At 43.1% G+C, this 16,336-nt stretch overlaps 1 protein-coding gene across 3 annotated transcripts in view; it reads left to right on the forward strand.

The window, feature by feature from the left end:
- LOC145407871 (uncharacterized) overlaps nucleotides 1–16,336 on the forward strand; it is a 69,409-nt gene continuing 53,073 nt past the window's right edge. For 2 of the 3 annotated variants that reach the window (XM_080278726.1, XM_080278728.1), the window contains exon 1: nucleotides 1–105. The gene's annotated coding sequence lies outside the window, so the exon portion shown is untranslated. The remainder of the gene's footprint in view (nucleotides 106–16,336) is intronic. The other variant, XM_080278727.1, reaches the window with a different exon arrangement.

Here is a 16,336-nt window from a genome sequence, read left to right on the forward strand (position 1 = left end):
TTAGCTTCGAAAGTTCGGCTGAACACTACAGTACAGTACAGCACATGAATGGTACAGAATGATCTCACTCCATCAAAAGGGCTGAGAGAGGTGAGGTGTAGTAAGGTGGGTATGTAGTAGGATAGATCAGGATATCAAAGGTATGGGAGACGGTGGTCGTGAAGCGTTTGGAGTAACTGAGGGTGATTGGATCTTTTGTTGTATCCATTTCTGGCAGCCACTTGATTGGTAGAAAGTGCATTTATAAGCCAACATCATGATAGGGTATTTATATTAATCGGTTTAACGATGAATTTGATTAACATGAAAATAAATTTGGTAAACATACGCTTTTAGCAGCAGTAAAGCACCTTGCCTAGTCATTTCTTGCTGATCATCTGTAATATTTTTCTGATTATTTCTGTGATGGTTAATAAACGTTTCATTAGTTTGTATGATAGTGACTTGGCATTTCCAAATTTCCCATTGGAATGAAGAGTGACAGGATCCTTTGTTGTTTTTGGTAAAATTGTAGTTTCAACCCAGAACACAATTTTGAGATTTTTATCCATTTGTTTAGTGTTTTAGACAATTCTGAGACACTTCTGTGGCATTTTTGTTGCAAATTATTTTTATTTTACTCCTAAAGATAACCTAAACTATATAACCCAACCTAACCTTCAAGAGATAAATAAAAATAATTTGCATTGAAAGTGCTGTACAAAAGTGTCTTAGAATTGTCAAACAGCCTGTGGAGTCACATGGAGAGACAGGCTGACGAATGAGAATATAAAGGAGCATTGTGGTGTGGATGTGGATGTGATAGGAAGCGTTATGAGGAACACACTGAGGTGGTTTGGCCATGTGGAGAGGATGGAGGGTGAAAGACTGACGAAGAGAGTTTATGTGAGTGAGGTGGAGGGGGGAAGAGGGAGGGGGAGGCCGAGGATGAGATGGAGGGATGGGATGGAGAGGTATATGAGAGAGGGGTGTGAGTTGGGAGCAGGGCAGTGAAATGGCAGGGGACAGGGCGACTTGGAGGCGATTTGTTTGTGGCCACCCCAAACGGGATTGAGGCGTCTGGCAATAGATAGACCCCCCAAAAAAAAAGGACCAAAAACTCTTAATTGTGTTTTTGGCACAATTGATACTAGAACCATATTTTTTAAAGATTAGCATTTTTGATATGTTGAATTTTAAAAATGTTTGTAAATAGGTTCCATTATTGTACGTAATACTGCACATATATTTTATAGGATATGAAGCAATTTAATTTAACTGCTGAGCGCAGTTTTACCAACATGTATAATATTTTAATGGATATCTCCTGTGTGATGAAGCTGTATAAAGAATTGCTTTATGATCCCACCTACCTTTGCCATTGCATGATCGTGTGATGATAGAGCCAAGATTAATGAACACTCTTAATGCATGATACTGTTTTGGCACAAGTTTTATTCAATGCACATTTCAGATTGCATGCTTTTAGGTAGGTTATAATCATTGGGGATTTTTTTTTTTTTATGCAAGGAAAAAGGAACCAAAGGCTGCGAGCCCCCTAGTTAGGCTTCCACTGCTAATTGGGGGTGGCTTTGCCCCCCCAAGTTAAGTGATGCTTTTGTAGATAGGGTACGTATCTGCCAAATTGTATGGGAATTAAGTTCTGTACACTTGAGCATCATTTGGTGAACTGGCGTGTTCAGTCAGCAGGATTGACAGTACAAGTAAACATGCCATCGCAGATGTTGTTCAGGCGGCTTTATTTGATATCACAAAGTAAATGTCTATCTATCTATCTATCTATAGCCCGACGCCCTAATCCCGCAAAGGGTGGCCGCAGACAAAATGCCTCCAAGTCGCTCTGTCACCCACCATTTGACTACCCTCCCCCCAACTCACCTCCCCCTCCCTCATATACCTCTCAACTCCATCCCTCCACCTCATCCTCGGTCTACCCCTCCCTCTCTCTCCCTCCACCTCACCTACATACACCCTCTTAGTCAGTCTTTCATTCTCCATTCTCTCCACATGTCCAAACCACCTCAGTGTATTTCTCCTAATCTTCTCAACCACATCCACATCCACCCCACAACGTTCCTTCACTTCTTCATTCGTCAACCTGTCCCTCCACGTCACTCCACATGCTCCTCTCAAGTAACTCATTTCCACTGCTTTCACTCTTGACTTGTTCCCCTCTTGCAAGGTCCACGTCTTGCTTCCATACGTCAGGGTAGGGATCACAATACTGTACTATCATGCAATGACTTCTTAACTTCCATACTCACCTCCCTATTTCTCACCACTGCGTTCAGTGTACCAACAACCTTCCTTCCCTGCTGTACCCTTTCACGCACTTCATCCCCCAAAGTTCCATCCTTACTCATCACACTGCCCAATTACTTGAATGCACTCACATTCTCCATATCCTCACCATCCAACCTCACTGCACACTCTGTGACTTCATTCCTCTCAAACACCATAACTTTACTTTTGTTTACATTAACTTTCAGATTCCTCCTCCTACACACTGTCCCAAATTCATTCACCAAACTCCCCTTCATCTTCACGCAACAATACTGTACCATCAGCAAACAGCAACACTGGAAGAGTAAATGTATTTTACTAATTCTCTTTATTTCTTTTGTTAATTACCTGTGGTGTTGTGTAGTACTAAAATTACTTTGGTCAATAATGTTGGTTACTAAGTAAATTGCTTAAATCCCTGCATCACTGTCTTTTATATTTACCCCCTGTTTCTTGTCATGGTAAATCTGTTTCCCCATGGTTTTTAGTTGTTTTCCTGTGAGAGCTCTTGTTTGATTCGTCAGCGTAATGGTGGAAGGGGGTGTCCTAACATAATTGTTTAACTGAACCTAACGTAACCAAGCTTAACTACGTAACAGTTTAAACTAACCTAAGCTCCATGAGGGAAATTGGGAAATGAAATCCACCTTTGAGCACGTTGAATAAACAACGAAAATAATTTTAGATGCGGCTTAAGGGGGGGGAAAAAAAAAAAAAAACGGGGAAAATTTTTCACCAGGATAAGGTAATTTGCCATCCTGAAAATACAGTAGTCAGAAAAGTACAGAAAGCAAACAGGAGGAATATGAATTGGTGAGGTCTTTCTGCTGCCTAAGTAAAGTGTGCATTTATCATAAATTTTTTTCATTCATTCATTGCCAGACGCCATGTATCCCAGATGGGGTGGCCAATGGCTTAGAGTTAATTGTTTTACAGGGAGGGGCACTAATCCTCCACCAACCCCACTTGACATGTAAAATGGATAAATATTAAGCTCATGGTTTTTGTCCAGACTGCTATTATCTTATATGATACTGTATAAATTCAGGTTTGCTTCAAGAGGTTTAAGATGTTGGACCACCACTTAAATAATGACAAAAACTTTTACTTACCCTTACATTGATTCAGAGACTTTATTAAGGCATATAAAAGTGCATCTCCTTGTATGAAGAGGATCCATCAATAAACAAGAAAAATATAATTAGGCTCCTACAGTGTAAGGGATAAATTAGGTTAGGGTATGACGTAGGGATGCCAACAGCATCTGATGTTCCCAGGCGGTCACCCGTCCAAGTACTAACCAGACCCAACGTTAGGTTTGATATATATATATATATATATATATATATATATCACTACTTGGTGGTGGCCAGAATTAGGATGCAAGTAAGATGGAGGAATAGAAGAAGGGAAAGACGAGAGGAAGGAGTAGTTGCAAGGAGAGTGGAAAGGTTACAAGAGGATGAGAAAAAGGCAGAGTATAAGAGAGAAGTGGAGGAACGATTGGGCAAATATGAATTGGAGCAGATGGGAGACGTGGAAGGTATGTGTAAGATATTTACAGAAGAAATATGTGCAGCATGTGATGTGGTGTGTGGAAGGAAGAGAAGACGGAGAGGGGTGCAAGGAACAGCGTGGTGGACTGAAGAGGTGAAACAGGCTGTGGCACAAAAGAAGAAAGCATACAATGAATGGATGAGAAATAGGGGAGTGGAAGAAGTTGAGAGGCGGAAGAGAGAGTTATATGTGGAAAGGAAGAGAGAGGTGAAAAGATTAGTAAGAGAGAGTAAGAAGAGAGTGGATGAGGAATTTGGAAGGAATTTGAGTGTAAAGTGGAGGGACTGTAAGAAAATGTTCTGGAGAGAAGTGAAAAGAGTAAGACAGGGTGGAAGTGAAGTTAGCAGGGGAGTGAAAGATAAAAATGGTAGATTACTAGTGGAGAAGGGAGAAAAAGTGAGCAGATGGAGAGAACACTTTAAGGAATTGTTGAACGTAGAGGATGGAAGTAATGCGAGTATAAGTGGCTGGGGAATGGCTGGGAGAAGGAGGGAGGTGAGAAGACAGGAAGAAATCAGTAGGATAGAAGTTGTGGAAGCAATGAAGAAAGTTAAATCGGGGAAAGCCCCAGGAATTGATGGAGTGTGTGGTGAAATGCTGAAGCATGGGGGAGAGATAGTAGTAGAATGGATGTGGAAGATGTGCAGATTGGCCTGGGAGGAAGGTAGAGTCCCGGAAGATTGGAAGTCAGGTATAATTATTCCCTTGTACAAAGGAAAAGGGGAAAAAGAAGTGTGTGGTAATCACAGGGGCATTTGTCTTCTTAGTATAATAGGAAAAGTGTATGGTAGGATACTTATAGACAGAGTTAGAGAAAGAACAGAGGAATTAGTTGGAGAAGAGCAGGGAGGCTTTAGGAAGGGAAGAGGTTGTGTAGATCAGATATTCATTCTTAGATCTTTAGTGGAAAAATTTCTAGAGAAGGGAAAGAAGTTGTATGCGGCTTTCATGGATTTGGAGAAAGCATATGGCAGGGTAGATAGACAAGGATTGTGGAAAGTGTTAAGAATATATGGAGTAGATGGGAAGTTGTTGAGTGCTGTGAAGAGTGTGTACGATGGTGCGAGGGCTGCAGTGCGTGTGGATGGTGAACTAAGTGAATTTTTCTCTTTGAAAGTTGGTTTGAAACAGGGATGTCATGTCTCCATGGTTGTTCAATCTGTACATGGATGGGGTAATAAAAGAGGTATAAGGTAGGGTAGTGGATGTTGGAGTGGCCCTGGTGAGAGAGGATAGTGTTTGGAAACTCCCTGTACTGTTGTTTGCAGATGATACTGTGTTGTTGAGTGAAGACGAAGGGGAGCTGCAAGGCTTGGTGGATGAGTTTGAGAGAGTGTGTAAGAAACGGAACCTAAAGGTGAATGTAGGGAAGAGTAAAGTGATGGTCTTTGAGAGAGGTGAAGTTAGTGGATGTACAGCGAGGTTGGATGGTGAGGAATTGGAAAATGTGAGTACATTTAAGTATTTGGGTAGTGTGATGAGTAAGGATGGAGGTTTGGAGGGTGAAGTGCTTGAGAGGGTACAGCAGGGAAGAAAGGTTGCTGGTTCCTTGAAAGCAGTGATAAGAAACAGGGAAGTGAACATGGAAGTGAAAAAGTTACTACATGACAGTATTGTGATACCAACTCTAACGTACGGAAGTGAAGCTTGGACATTGTTGGAAGGACACAAGTCAAGAGTGAGAGCAGTGGAAATGAGTTATTTAAGAGGAGCCTGTGGAGTCACGTGGAGAGACAGGCTGACGAATGAGGATATAAAGGAGCGTTGTGGTGTGGATGTGGATGTGATAGGAAGCGTTATGAGGAACACACTGAGGTGGTTTGGCCATGTGGAGAGGATGGAGGGTGAAAGACTGACGAAGAGAGTGTATGTGAGTGAGGTGGAGGGGGGAAGAGGGAGGGGGAGGCCGAGGATGAGATGGAGGGATGGGGTGGAGAGGTATATGAGAGAGGGGGATGTGAGTTGGGAGCAGGGCAGTGAAATGGCGGGGGACAGGGCGACTTGGAGGCGATTTGTTTGTGGCCACCCCAAACGGGATTGAGGCGTCTGGCAATAGATAGATAGATAGATATATATGTTAGGGTAGATTGAGTTTCAGATATTCAGATTAGATGTAATCAGCACTGATAGGGGTAATTTGGTGCCAAAAATGGTGTCTGCATTTCTTTGGTGTATAAGATGGTTTTTGTCCATAGTGCCGTTAGGGATTGTAAACAAAGACCACTTTTAAAATGCTACTCACCAATAAAAGAAATTTTTAAAAAATGAAACTCGAAAAATCAGGCAGAAAATACTCAAAGAATCACATCAATGGTTTTGGAAAAAAAAAAAAAAAAAAGTGAAACCGCAAAATAAGGTGGTCCCATGTCTCCCTGAAGATTACCTGAATTAATTAGTTTGTTCCAATCATTTATTGTTTATGAGTCCAAGGGGTGGTTGGGGTTTATTGCTCACGTAATGCCACTCAGGGATGAGTGAGGCTGGTCTCTCTCACCTTAAATGTCAGGACCAACGTGCCTAGCCCTGGGGTTTTACGCTCCTCATGGGGCAGTGTAGGATTGGATGGTGGATGGATGGATGAAAAAATTGCTTTACAAAGGCATTAATGAGAAATACCATGTTTTTACCCACGACTTAGGTTTAAGCCTCTACAGAGTTTTGGGGTGGATGCAGCTTAATGCAACTTGGCTTTTACATAGCCTGATTTGATGTGCTACAGTGCTTTCTCTAGTGTGACCTAAAATTTTGAGGGAAGTAGCCATTTAAAAAAATATATATATGATTCATGCCTAATGAAATGAAGCATATTTTTTCAGAAAACATGATGGTACTGTACCATAAACCATAAAAATATAAATACTGTATTTATGGTGCAGTTCATGGATCTTTGTATGCAGCATGTGTTAGAGTGTATTCCTTTATGGCAATGAGACCTGGGCAGTAAAGGAACAATATGTTCGCAGGCTCAGACGTGCAGAAACGGTGATTAGGTGGATGTGCAATGTGTCCTTGAGTGCAAGGCCGGGTGGACTAGATTTACGGTGAAAGAGTTGAGAGGTAGGATGGGACTGGAGTGTATTGGTGTTATGATGAGGAGAGTTAGATTGAAATGGTTTGGGCATGTGGAGAGGATGGGGAATGATAATTGGGTGCAGAAAGTGAGAAGTGTTAATGTTAGGGATAGGGTAGTGAGAGGTAGACTAAAAAAGACTTGGAACGAGGTCATTGAGTGTGACCTCAGGGTTAAGGGACTAAATAGGGAAGCTGCCAAAGATCAAACCATATGGAGAGCCATTATTAGGTGACCAGGGCCAGTGCATCCAGGCATGTTGGAGCCTTCAAAAACAAAAACAGTTTAGGAGGATTTTTTGGCAGTCCTTATGGAGACAGGACCACCTTATTTTGCAGTTTCCTTTAGTGATTTCCTTACCTTAGCATTTCATGGGATTTTTAAAACATTTTATTATTTCATTTTCAAGTTTCAGTGTTTTTTGACGGTGGTGAAAAGTGTTTAGAAAAGCGATGTTTGTTTACAAAGAGACACCATTGTGTAATGCACGAAGATAGGCTTATGTCATCTTTGAATGAAATTATCCATATTGGTGCCTGTTTACCCAAACCTAGCCTAAATTTTTGTAACTCAACCTTTTTTGTCCTGACCTAGAATAACCTACTGGTATTTTATGCCAACCTAAGGAATTTCATGCAAACTTAAGCAAGAAAATATGTAGCTAATCAAATTTTCTTCATTTGTTGATGAATCATCGTCATACTCGAAAATGCGCTTCTGTAATAAAGTCACTGAAACAGTTCAGGGGTTGGTTGAAAATTTTTTTCATTTTTAGAGGTGGTCTTATGCCTCCTGAAGGATTGCCATTTTTTTTTTTTTTTTTAATGGGAGGGAGGGTACACACGACCAAACGTATCTTCGTCACTGCAGTACTGTTGAGTAAAATATGTGAACATGTAGTTATACTTGTTAGGTTTTGGTTTAATAATTGGGTTAGGTTATGTGTCATGCATGCTTATGCCATTCAGAAACACTTTCCTCGTTAGTCTCTCATTTTCCATCCTCTCCATACAGCCAAACCACCTAAGTGTATTTCTCCTAATGTTTTCCATCACATCCACATCCACACCACAACTCTCTCTCACTTCCTCATTTGTCAGTCTGTCTCACCATGTAACTCCACATGCTTGTCTCAGATATATACGTAACTCATTTCCATTGCTCTCACTCTTGACTTGTGTCCCTCCAACTATAGTCGCGACAGCGAGAGGTGGCGGAGAAGCCCATCCCACTCTCTTCCCACTGGAATGTCTGTGATTGGTGGATGGTGGGGTGGGAGGTGTGTGGGTGAGGTTAGGAATCCATTTGATGACCAGTACAGGTGTACCGTCTAATCTGGAAAGACGTTCTCTCTCTCTCTCTCTCTCTCTCTCTCTCTTTGTATTTGTATGTATGTATGTACATTTTTTCTTAAAATTTTTTGTGATGTTTCCATTATATTTTCTTATCTCTCCTCATGGCATTGAAATACAAAGGAAAATATTGTATTTATCATGCTGTACTTATACCAGTCAGTATCTCTTTGTAAGGCTCATTAAGTCATGCGTGATTCATCGCCATATTTAATAACCTTAAATGTACTGTACCAGCCTCCCTCCTTCAACCCATCTCTCTGTCTGTCTGTCTGTCTCAATCTCTGTATGTCTCTCTCTCGAGAGAGAGAGACAGACAGACAGACAGACAGAGAGAGAAAGGAAACATAAGAGGGGTATTGATAAAGGATTTGATGTAGAGATAAGATTCATAATACATAAGGAAGAGGGAAGTTAAAATGAAAGGCAGCCAAGAGTGTGTGTGACCTGAGGAGGGAGGCTAATTCCTAAGGGACAATAATTATAATCTGGTGTGTGTGTGTGTGTGTGTGTGTGTGTGTGTGTGTGTGTGTGTGTGTGTGTGTGTGTGTGTGTGTGTGTCGATCTCTCTATCATACTCCAGGACTCGTACACTTTGCTCCACGTCAGTAAAGTCATTACCGGTATATGCTATCCCTCCACTTCCACTGTTCTTCTGTCACTTCATTTTTATTTTCCACCAGGAGGAGGTCGTAGCATGGGCCGAACAGGGTAGTATTTAGGAGGAGGTTGTAGCACGGGCTGAACAGGGTAGTACTCCCGAGGGGAATGGGAATGCTGGTGATAGGGAGAGCTAGAGCTCCTGTTTCACTAGCTATCTAACCATCCCCCTTTGCTGACCTTTTCAGTGTGACAGTAGCATGGAGAGCAGACCAGCATACTCTCCCAAACATTTCCTCTAACTATCAGTGCACTACACCACATGCACTTTACATTTCACACAACGTATCCCACTACGTTACAGGGGTTGGCGCCAGCAAGGGCATGCGGCCAGAAAACTTTGCCCCCGCTACCTAGTGGCGGACTTCTGGGGGGAGGCATGGCGTGGGTTCTGCCAGCATAGATTGTGGGTCCAGGGCAAGATGGGGCTCAGGCCTATGCTAGAGGGTACAGGGCATTGCGGTTCCCAGGCTGCCGCTTCCGCCCAATAGAGAGGGGCCCGAACCTGGGAGTAGCGCCCCAGGAGGCTGCCCTATCAGTGGGTGTATAATGGCGGGATAGTTGCAGTGCCAAGATGCGCTTGGAGGGTGTCCCTGCAGCTGTCCTGGCGGGATGCCCCGAGGCCACTACCACAGCCACTGGTAAGCTGGTGGGCTAGGGGTCCCAGATCCATTGCCTGGACCTGGGACTGTGCAGTGAGTGGGACCTGTGCTGTGTCTGTCCCCCTTTATTAATACTGAAGATGACAAAACAAAGTAAGTTTCAAAGCAAGCCTGAGGACAGTAAATCACCCATGGGGATGAGGGTGGGTTCATGGAATGTGGGAAGTTTGAGGGGAAGAGCAGAGGAAGTCGTTGAGGCATTCAGTAGGAGGTGGGTGGATGTGGCGTGTTTGCAGGAAGTCCGGTACAGGGGTGGATCAGCCAGAAAGATTGTTGGGAAGGACTGTTGCTATAAGTTGTTTTGGCAGGGGGGGACAGACGGATATGGAGGTGTTGGTGTGATGGTTGTGGAGAAATGGGTGGAGTATGTTATGAATGTTTTGAGAGTAAGTGATAGGATATTGGTAGTGAAAATTCTGTTGGGAAGAAAGATAGCTGCGATTATATCGGCATATGCTGCACAGGCAGGATTGGATGAATCAGAGAAAGATAGATTTTGGGATGATTTAATACGTGTAGTGGGTGGTATGCGGGATGATGAGATAGTGGTTTTGGGAGGGGACTTAAATGGTCATGTAGGTGAAGCAGCACAAGGTTATGAAGGAGTGCATGGGGGATGTGCATATGGTCTAAGGAATGCAGAAGGGGAAAGGATACTCGAGTTTGGGGAGGCAACGGATATGATTGTGTGCAACACATATTTTAGGAAAAGAGACAGTAGGTTAATTACGTATGAGTCTGGGGGAAATAGCAGTCAGATAGATTATTTTCTGGTTAGGAGGGCTGATAGGAGGTTAGTGAGGGATGTTAAAGTTATAGGAAGTGAGGAGTGTGTGCAGCAGCACAAACTGTTGATTTGTGATATGGTGCTTAAAGAACAAGTGATGAAAAAGAGGACTTATGTACCTAGGAGGAAAATATGGAAGCTGAAAAACCAAGTAGTAAGGGATGCCTTCTATAGCGAGTTGAGGAGAGTCATGGCTGAACAGGGAGCTGTAGACAGAGGCGTTAATGAACAGTACAGAGCCCTCAAGAACAATTTCTTGAGAGTTACTGATGTAACATGCAGCTGGACAAGAGGACCACCAAGACATAAAGTAACTTGGTGGTGGGATGAGGGTGTAGAAGCTGCAATTAAGGAGAAAAGAAGGCTTTTCTGGGAATGGAAAAAGGGTGGTAGCAAAGAGGAATATTTGGCTGCCAAGCTTAGGGCTAGAAGAGAGGTATACAGGGCAAAGTGCAAAGTCAGAGTCACAGAGACAATTACTTGATAACCTAAATCATGGGGAAAGGAAAAATATATATAGGGTGGCAGGTCAGGTGAAGAGGGATAATCGGGATATCATAGGTGAGCAGTGTGTGAAGAATGATGAAGGAAGGGTAGTGGTGAACAGTGAGGATATTAAAGATGCATGGAGAGAGCATTATAACCGGTTGTTGAATGAGGAGTTTGACTGGGACAGGGAAGGTTTGGAGCCAGCAGATCCAGTGTCTGGCCCTTGGCCTTTGATTGATACTGCTACTGTGAGTGAGGCAATAGGCAGGATGAGGGTGGGGAAGGCAGCAGGTGTGTCTGGGTTGACTGCCGAAATGTTGAAGGCCTCAGGCGATATAGGGGTGAGTTTAGTCACTGACCTGATAAATAGGATTATTTATGAGTGTGTTGTCCCAGATGATTGGCTGAAGAGTGTAATTGTAAATGTGTATAAAGGAAAGGGTGATGCCCTGGAAAGAGGAAATTATAGAGGTATAAAGCTTTTAGATCAGATAATGAAGGTAATGGAGAGAGTTTTAGAAGGTATGATTAGAGAGAGAGTGAATATTGATGAGATGCAGTTTGGGTTTATGCCAGGTAGGGGGACCACTGATGCCATATTCATTGTTCGACAGCTTCAGGAAAAATATATTAGTAGGAGAAGGGATCTTTATTTTGTTTTTGTTGATTTGGAAAAGGCCTTTGACAGAGTCCTTAGAGAGGTGGTGAAGTGGGCAATGAGAAAGCTTGGCTTGGAGGAGTGGCTGGTTAGGGTGGTTATGGCCATGTATGTGGGTGCTCACACCCAGGTGAGAGTGAATGGAAATTTGAGTGGTGAGTTTTCCGTGAATGTTGGTGTGCATCAGGGGTCAGTCTTGAGTCCCATGTTGTTTATCATAGTACTTGAAGCCCTTTCACGTGACTTTAGAAACGGACTCCCGTGGGAGTTGTTGTATGCTGATGATTTGGTGTTGATTGCAGAGAATGAAAGGGAGGCGGAGGAAAGGTTTAGGAAGTGGAGAGATGGTATGGGGCAAAAGGGTTTAGGGTAAATGCAGATAAAACAAAAGTGATGATATCTAGGGTTGGTGGCGGTACTGTCAAAGACGAGGGAGAGTGGCCATGTGCAGTTTGCCACAAGGGCGTGGGAAGTAATTCCATCTTGTGTGGTGTGTGTGATAAATGGGTGCATAAGAGATGTAGTGGTATCAGAGGTAGACTGCGAGATAATGCTGATTTTATGTGTACGGCGTGCCGTGGTGAGCAGGTGGAGATTGTCAGACGTGAAAGGATTGAACTTGCTGGTGAATCTCTTGAGTGTGTGGAAGAGTTTTGTTATTTGGGAGACATGTTGTGTGCTGGAGGTGGGGCTGGAGCTAGCTCTGTGGCTAGGGTGAGAAGTGGTTGGAAGAAGTTCAGGGAGCTCTTGCCTCTCCTGACATTGAGAGGGCTTTCCCTACGTGCTAAGGGGTCTTTTTATGCAGCATGTGTTAGAAGTGTAATGCTGTATGGCAGTGAGACCTGGGGAGTGAAGGAGGAAGATATTTGCCGGCTCAGACGTACAGAAATGACAATGATTAGGTGGATGTGCAGTGCGTCCCTGCGTCCAAGGCCTGGAGGGGCTGGGTTTACAATGGAAGAGTTGAGAGGTAGGATGGGACTGGAGTGTATTGGTGTTGTGATGAGGAGAGGTAGATTGAGGTGGTTTGGACATGTGGAGAGGATGGGGGATGATAATTGGGTGAGGAAGGTGAGACGTGTTAATATTGGGGGTGGGGTTATGAGGGGTAGACCGAGAAAGACATGGGACGAGGTCATTAAGTGTGACCTTAGGGTCAAGGGACTGAACAGGGAGGCTGCAATGGATCGTGCAGCGTGGAGAGCCGCCATTAAGTGACGAAGGCCGACACATGCAAGCATGTTGGAGCCTTTAAAAACGAAAACAAAACCAGCTTTTCACTCCTTTCAGTGTCTCTAAAATGTAGCGTACCAGCGTACAGTTCCTCATTCCTTTCGTCCCGTCCTCTCCCAACACTCTTCCCTTTCTGTCTGTCTGTCTGTCTGTCTGTCTCTCTGAGAGAGAGAGAGAGAGAGAGCAACGGAGGGAAGAAAGGGGTTTAGGAGTGGCAAGTATGGCCAGGTAATCCCTTCAGCCCTCCATAAAAATCCCCAGGGACGTGAGCGTATAGCCTAAGGGAATGTTTGCCTTTGCTTCCTCTGTATTTTGCATCATGCCTCTTCACCTTACCTTCCAGCCTCTTTACTTGTCTGACGGAATGCTTTGCTTTTGGTATAGGGTGAATACTGTATGTCTTTTCTAATGCTTTACTCCTGAAATATGTACAGTACACTCGATCAAAAAACAAAACAAAAAAATCTTGACACAAGTGAACAATGTTTTCACAATGAGCGATGCTCCTGTTCGTGTTAGTTTAAGCCAGTTTATTCTGAATGAATATTTCCCAACCAAATGGAACATAAAACCTTGGATGTGGTTTGTTGAGAAAAACAGTTGAGATTCACGAGCATGAGAATTTTACTCAAGAATTATTTCAGAAGTTTCGTCCAGTGTTTTAAAGTGACAAGACAAAGCTTACAAAGATTATTTTATGATCGTGTACACTTATTGCACACTCATTCTCTCTCTCTCTCTCTCTCTCCCTTCCTGATTTTGGCTTATGAGTACTTTACTGTCTTTTCTAATGTTTTAAGTCTTAAAATTATATTTTTACTAGTTTTTCGTATTCTAGAATATCAACATGCACACCTGTATGTCTTGTAATATACCATAGGTAATATTCTGTGTACGCATATTAACTGTTGTAACCAATAAATAAAGCTTCAAACATTGTCGATCAATTTGGTGACAGTACTGGAGGGAGATATAGGCTCTGTCACACCTCCCCATTCTGCTCATCTCCTTAGACCAATCAGGGATGAGAGAGGGAAATCCTTTTCCTCATTCCTCCCTGAGGGAGGCGCTTCTCCGCCACCTCTCGCTGTCGCAAGTATAGGTCCAAGCTTCACATCCATACGTTTGAGTTGGTATCACAATGCTGTTATGCAGTAATGTTTTCACTTCCCTGCTCATTTCCTTGTTTCTTGTTATTGCTTTCTAAGAACCAGCAACCTCTCTTCCTTGTTGTACCCTTTCAAGCACTTCATCCTCTAAACTTCCATCCTTACTCATCACACTACCCAAGTACAGTACTAAAATGCACTCACATTCTCCATTTCTTCCTCATCCAGCCTCTCTGTACATTTTAGTGACTTTATTTCTTTTGAAGACCATAACTTTACTCTTCCCTACACTCACCTTTAGATTCCATTTCATACACACACTCCCAGACTCACTCACCAAGCCTTGCAGCTCCCCTTCATCTTCACCTAACAACACAGTACCATCTGCAAACAACAGTACAGGGAATTTCCACACACTGCCCTCTCTCATTAGGGCCGCTCCAACATCCACTGCTCTACCTTGTATCTCTTTTATAATCCCATCCATATACAGATTGAACAACCATGGAGACATGACACGTCTCTGTTTCAGTCCAACCTTCAAATAGAAAAATTCACAGTTCACTGTCCACATGCACTGCAGCCTTAGCACCCTCATACAGCATTCAACAACTTCCCGTATACTCCATATATTCTTAATACTGTACTTTCCACAATCCTTGTCTACCCACCCTGTCAAATGCTTTCTCCAAATCCATGAAAAGGCCGCATACAACTTCTTTCCTTTCACTAGAAACTTTTCCACTAAATTCCTAAGATTGAATAAGGTATCTGATCTACTTCACCTCTTCCCTTCCTAAAACCTCCCTGTTCTTCTCCAACTAATTCTTCTGTTATTTCCCAAACGCTGTCAATAAGTATCCTACCATACACTTTTCCTGTCACACAAAGAAGACAAATGCCCAAATGATTACCACACACTACTTTTTCCCCTTTTCCTTTGTACAGGGGAATATTTATACTGTACCTGACTTTCAATCCTCCGGGAGTCTACCTACCTCCCAGGCCAATCTGCACATCTTCCACATCCATTCTACTACTATCTCTCCCCCATGCTTCAGCATATCACCACACACTTCATCAATTCCTGGGGGCATTCCCTATTTTGACTTTCTTCATTGCTTCAACAGCTTCCATCCTACTGATTTCTTCCTTACTTCACACATCCCTCCTCTCAGCAGTTCCCCAGTCAAGGTTGAAATGAAGTGGAGGAATAGAAGAAGGGAAAGAGAGGAGGAAGTGGTTGTTACAAGAATGGTGGAAAGGTTACAAGAGGATATAAAAAAAAAGCAGAATATAAGAGAGAAGAGGAGGAGCAATTGGGTAAATATGGTTTGGAGCAGATGGGGGACATGGAAGGTGTGTGCAAGATATTCACAGAAGAAATCTGTGCAGCATGTGAGGTGGTGTGTGGGGTGAAGAGAAGAGGAAATGGGGTGCAAGGAACAGCATGGTGGAATGATGAGATGAGACAGGCTGTGGCACAAAAGAAGAAAGCATATAATGAGTGGATGAGAAACAGGGGTGTGGAGGAAGTTGAGAGACAGAAGAGAAAGTTATGTAGAGAGGAAGAGAGAGGTGAAAAGATTAGTAAGAGAGAGTAAGAAGAGAGTGGATGAGGAATTTGGAAGGAATTTGAGTGGAAAGAGGAGGGAATGTAAGAAAATGTTCTAGAAAGAGGTAGAGTTAAACAGGGTAATAAAGAAGTTAGTCAGGGAGTGAAAGATAAAAATGGTAGATTACTAGTGGAGAAGGGAGAAAAAGTGAGCAGATGGAGAGAACACTTTAAAATTGATCCTAAGTCGGCAAAATGCCGACTAATAACAACCCAAACTCGGCATCATGTGAGGCTTGAGGTGTCAGGGTATCCTGTTCAGACTTGTAGAGGTCAAAATTAAGTCAGCACATTGGTTGCTGGCCAGCAATATATCGACTTAGGTGGTATAAAAATACCGAAAATCAACTTAAAATAAAAAGCCCCCAAAATGACTCAGGGAAGGTAATTGGGTTGATAAGAATTAGCAAGGTGAGGGTTAAGAAAACCACCTAAACTCCAATTGTATTATGTTGACAAATGTTTTTGCAGACTGAACATGGGTCAGTGCATTGAGCATAGCTACACAAGTGTCTGTGGCACTGAGGAAGAGTTTGCACACGGTGGTGGGTGTTGTATACCCATGGTGGAGCAGCCATGGCATCCACCCGGGAATAAAAACCTCCTCGTATTTCTCTGCACCTCGTCATGGCAAGGATCCTGTTGCAACCCTGGTGAAGTTCTGCCTACCTAAGTGCTGGCTACCAAAAGGGGGTGCCAGATCCCTCCAGGATGTATGTGCTTTGGTGTACCTGTGGGTTGGCCTGGCATAGGCAGTTGCTTGCCTGTGTGTGACAAGTCTCCTTAGCCAGAGTGATTTGGGTTAAGCAAGATGCCTTAATCCCAGAAAGGGTGGGAGCAGAAGAAATTCCTTCTTGTTAT

Source organism: Coenobita brevimanus, chromosome 74, assembly GCF_032717465.1.
Source record: "Coenobita brevimanus isolate Jiangsu-jjx chromosome 74, ASM3271746v2, whole genome shotgun sequence".
Classification (NCBI taxonomy): Eukaryota; Metazoa; Arthropoda; class Malacostraca; order Decapoda; family Coenobitidae; genus Coenobita; species Coenobita brevimanus.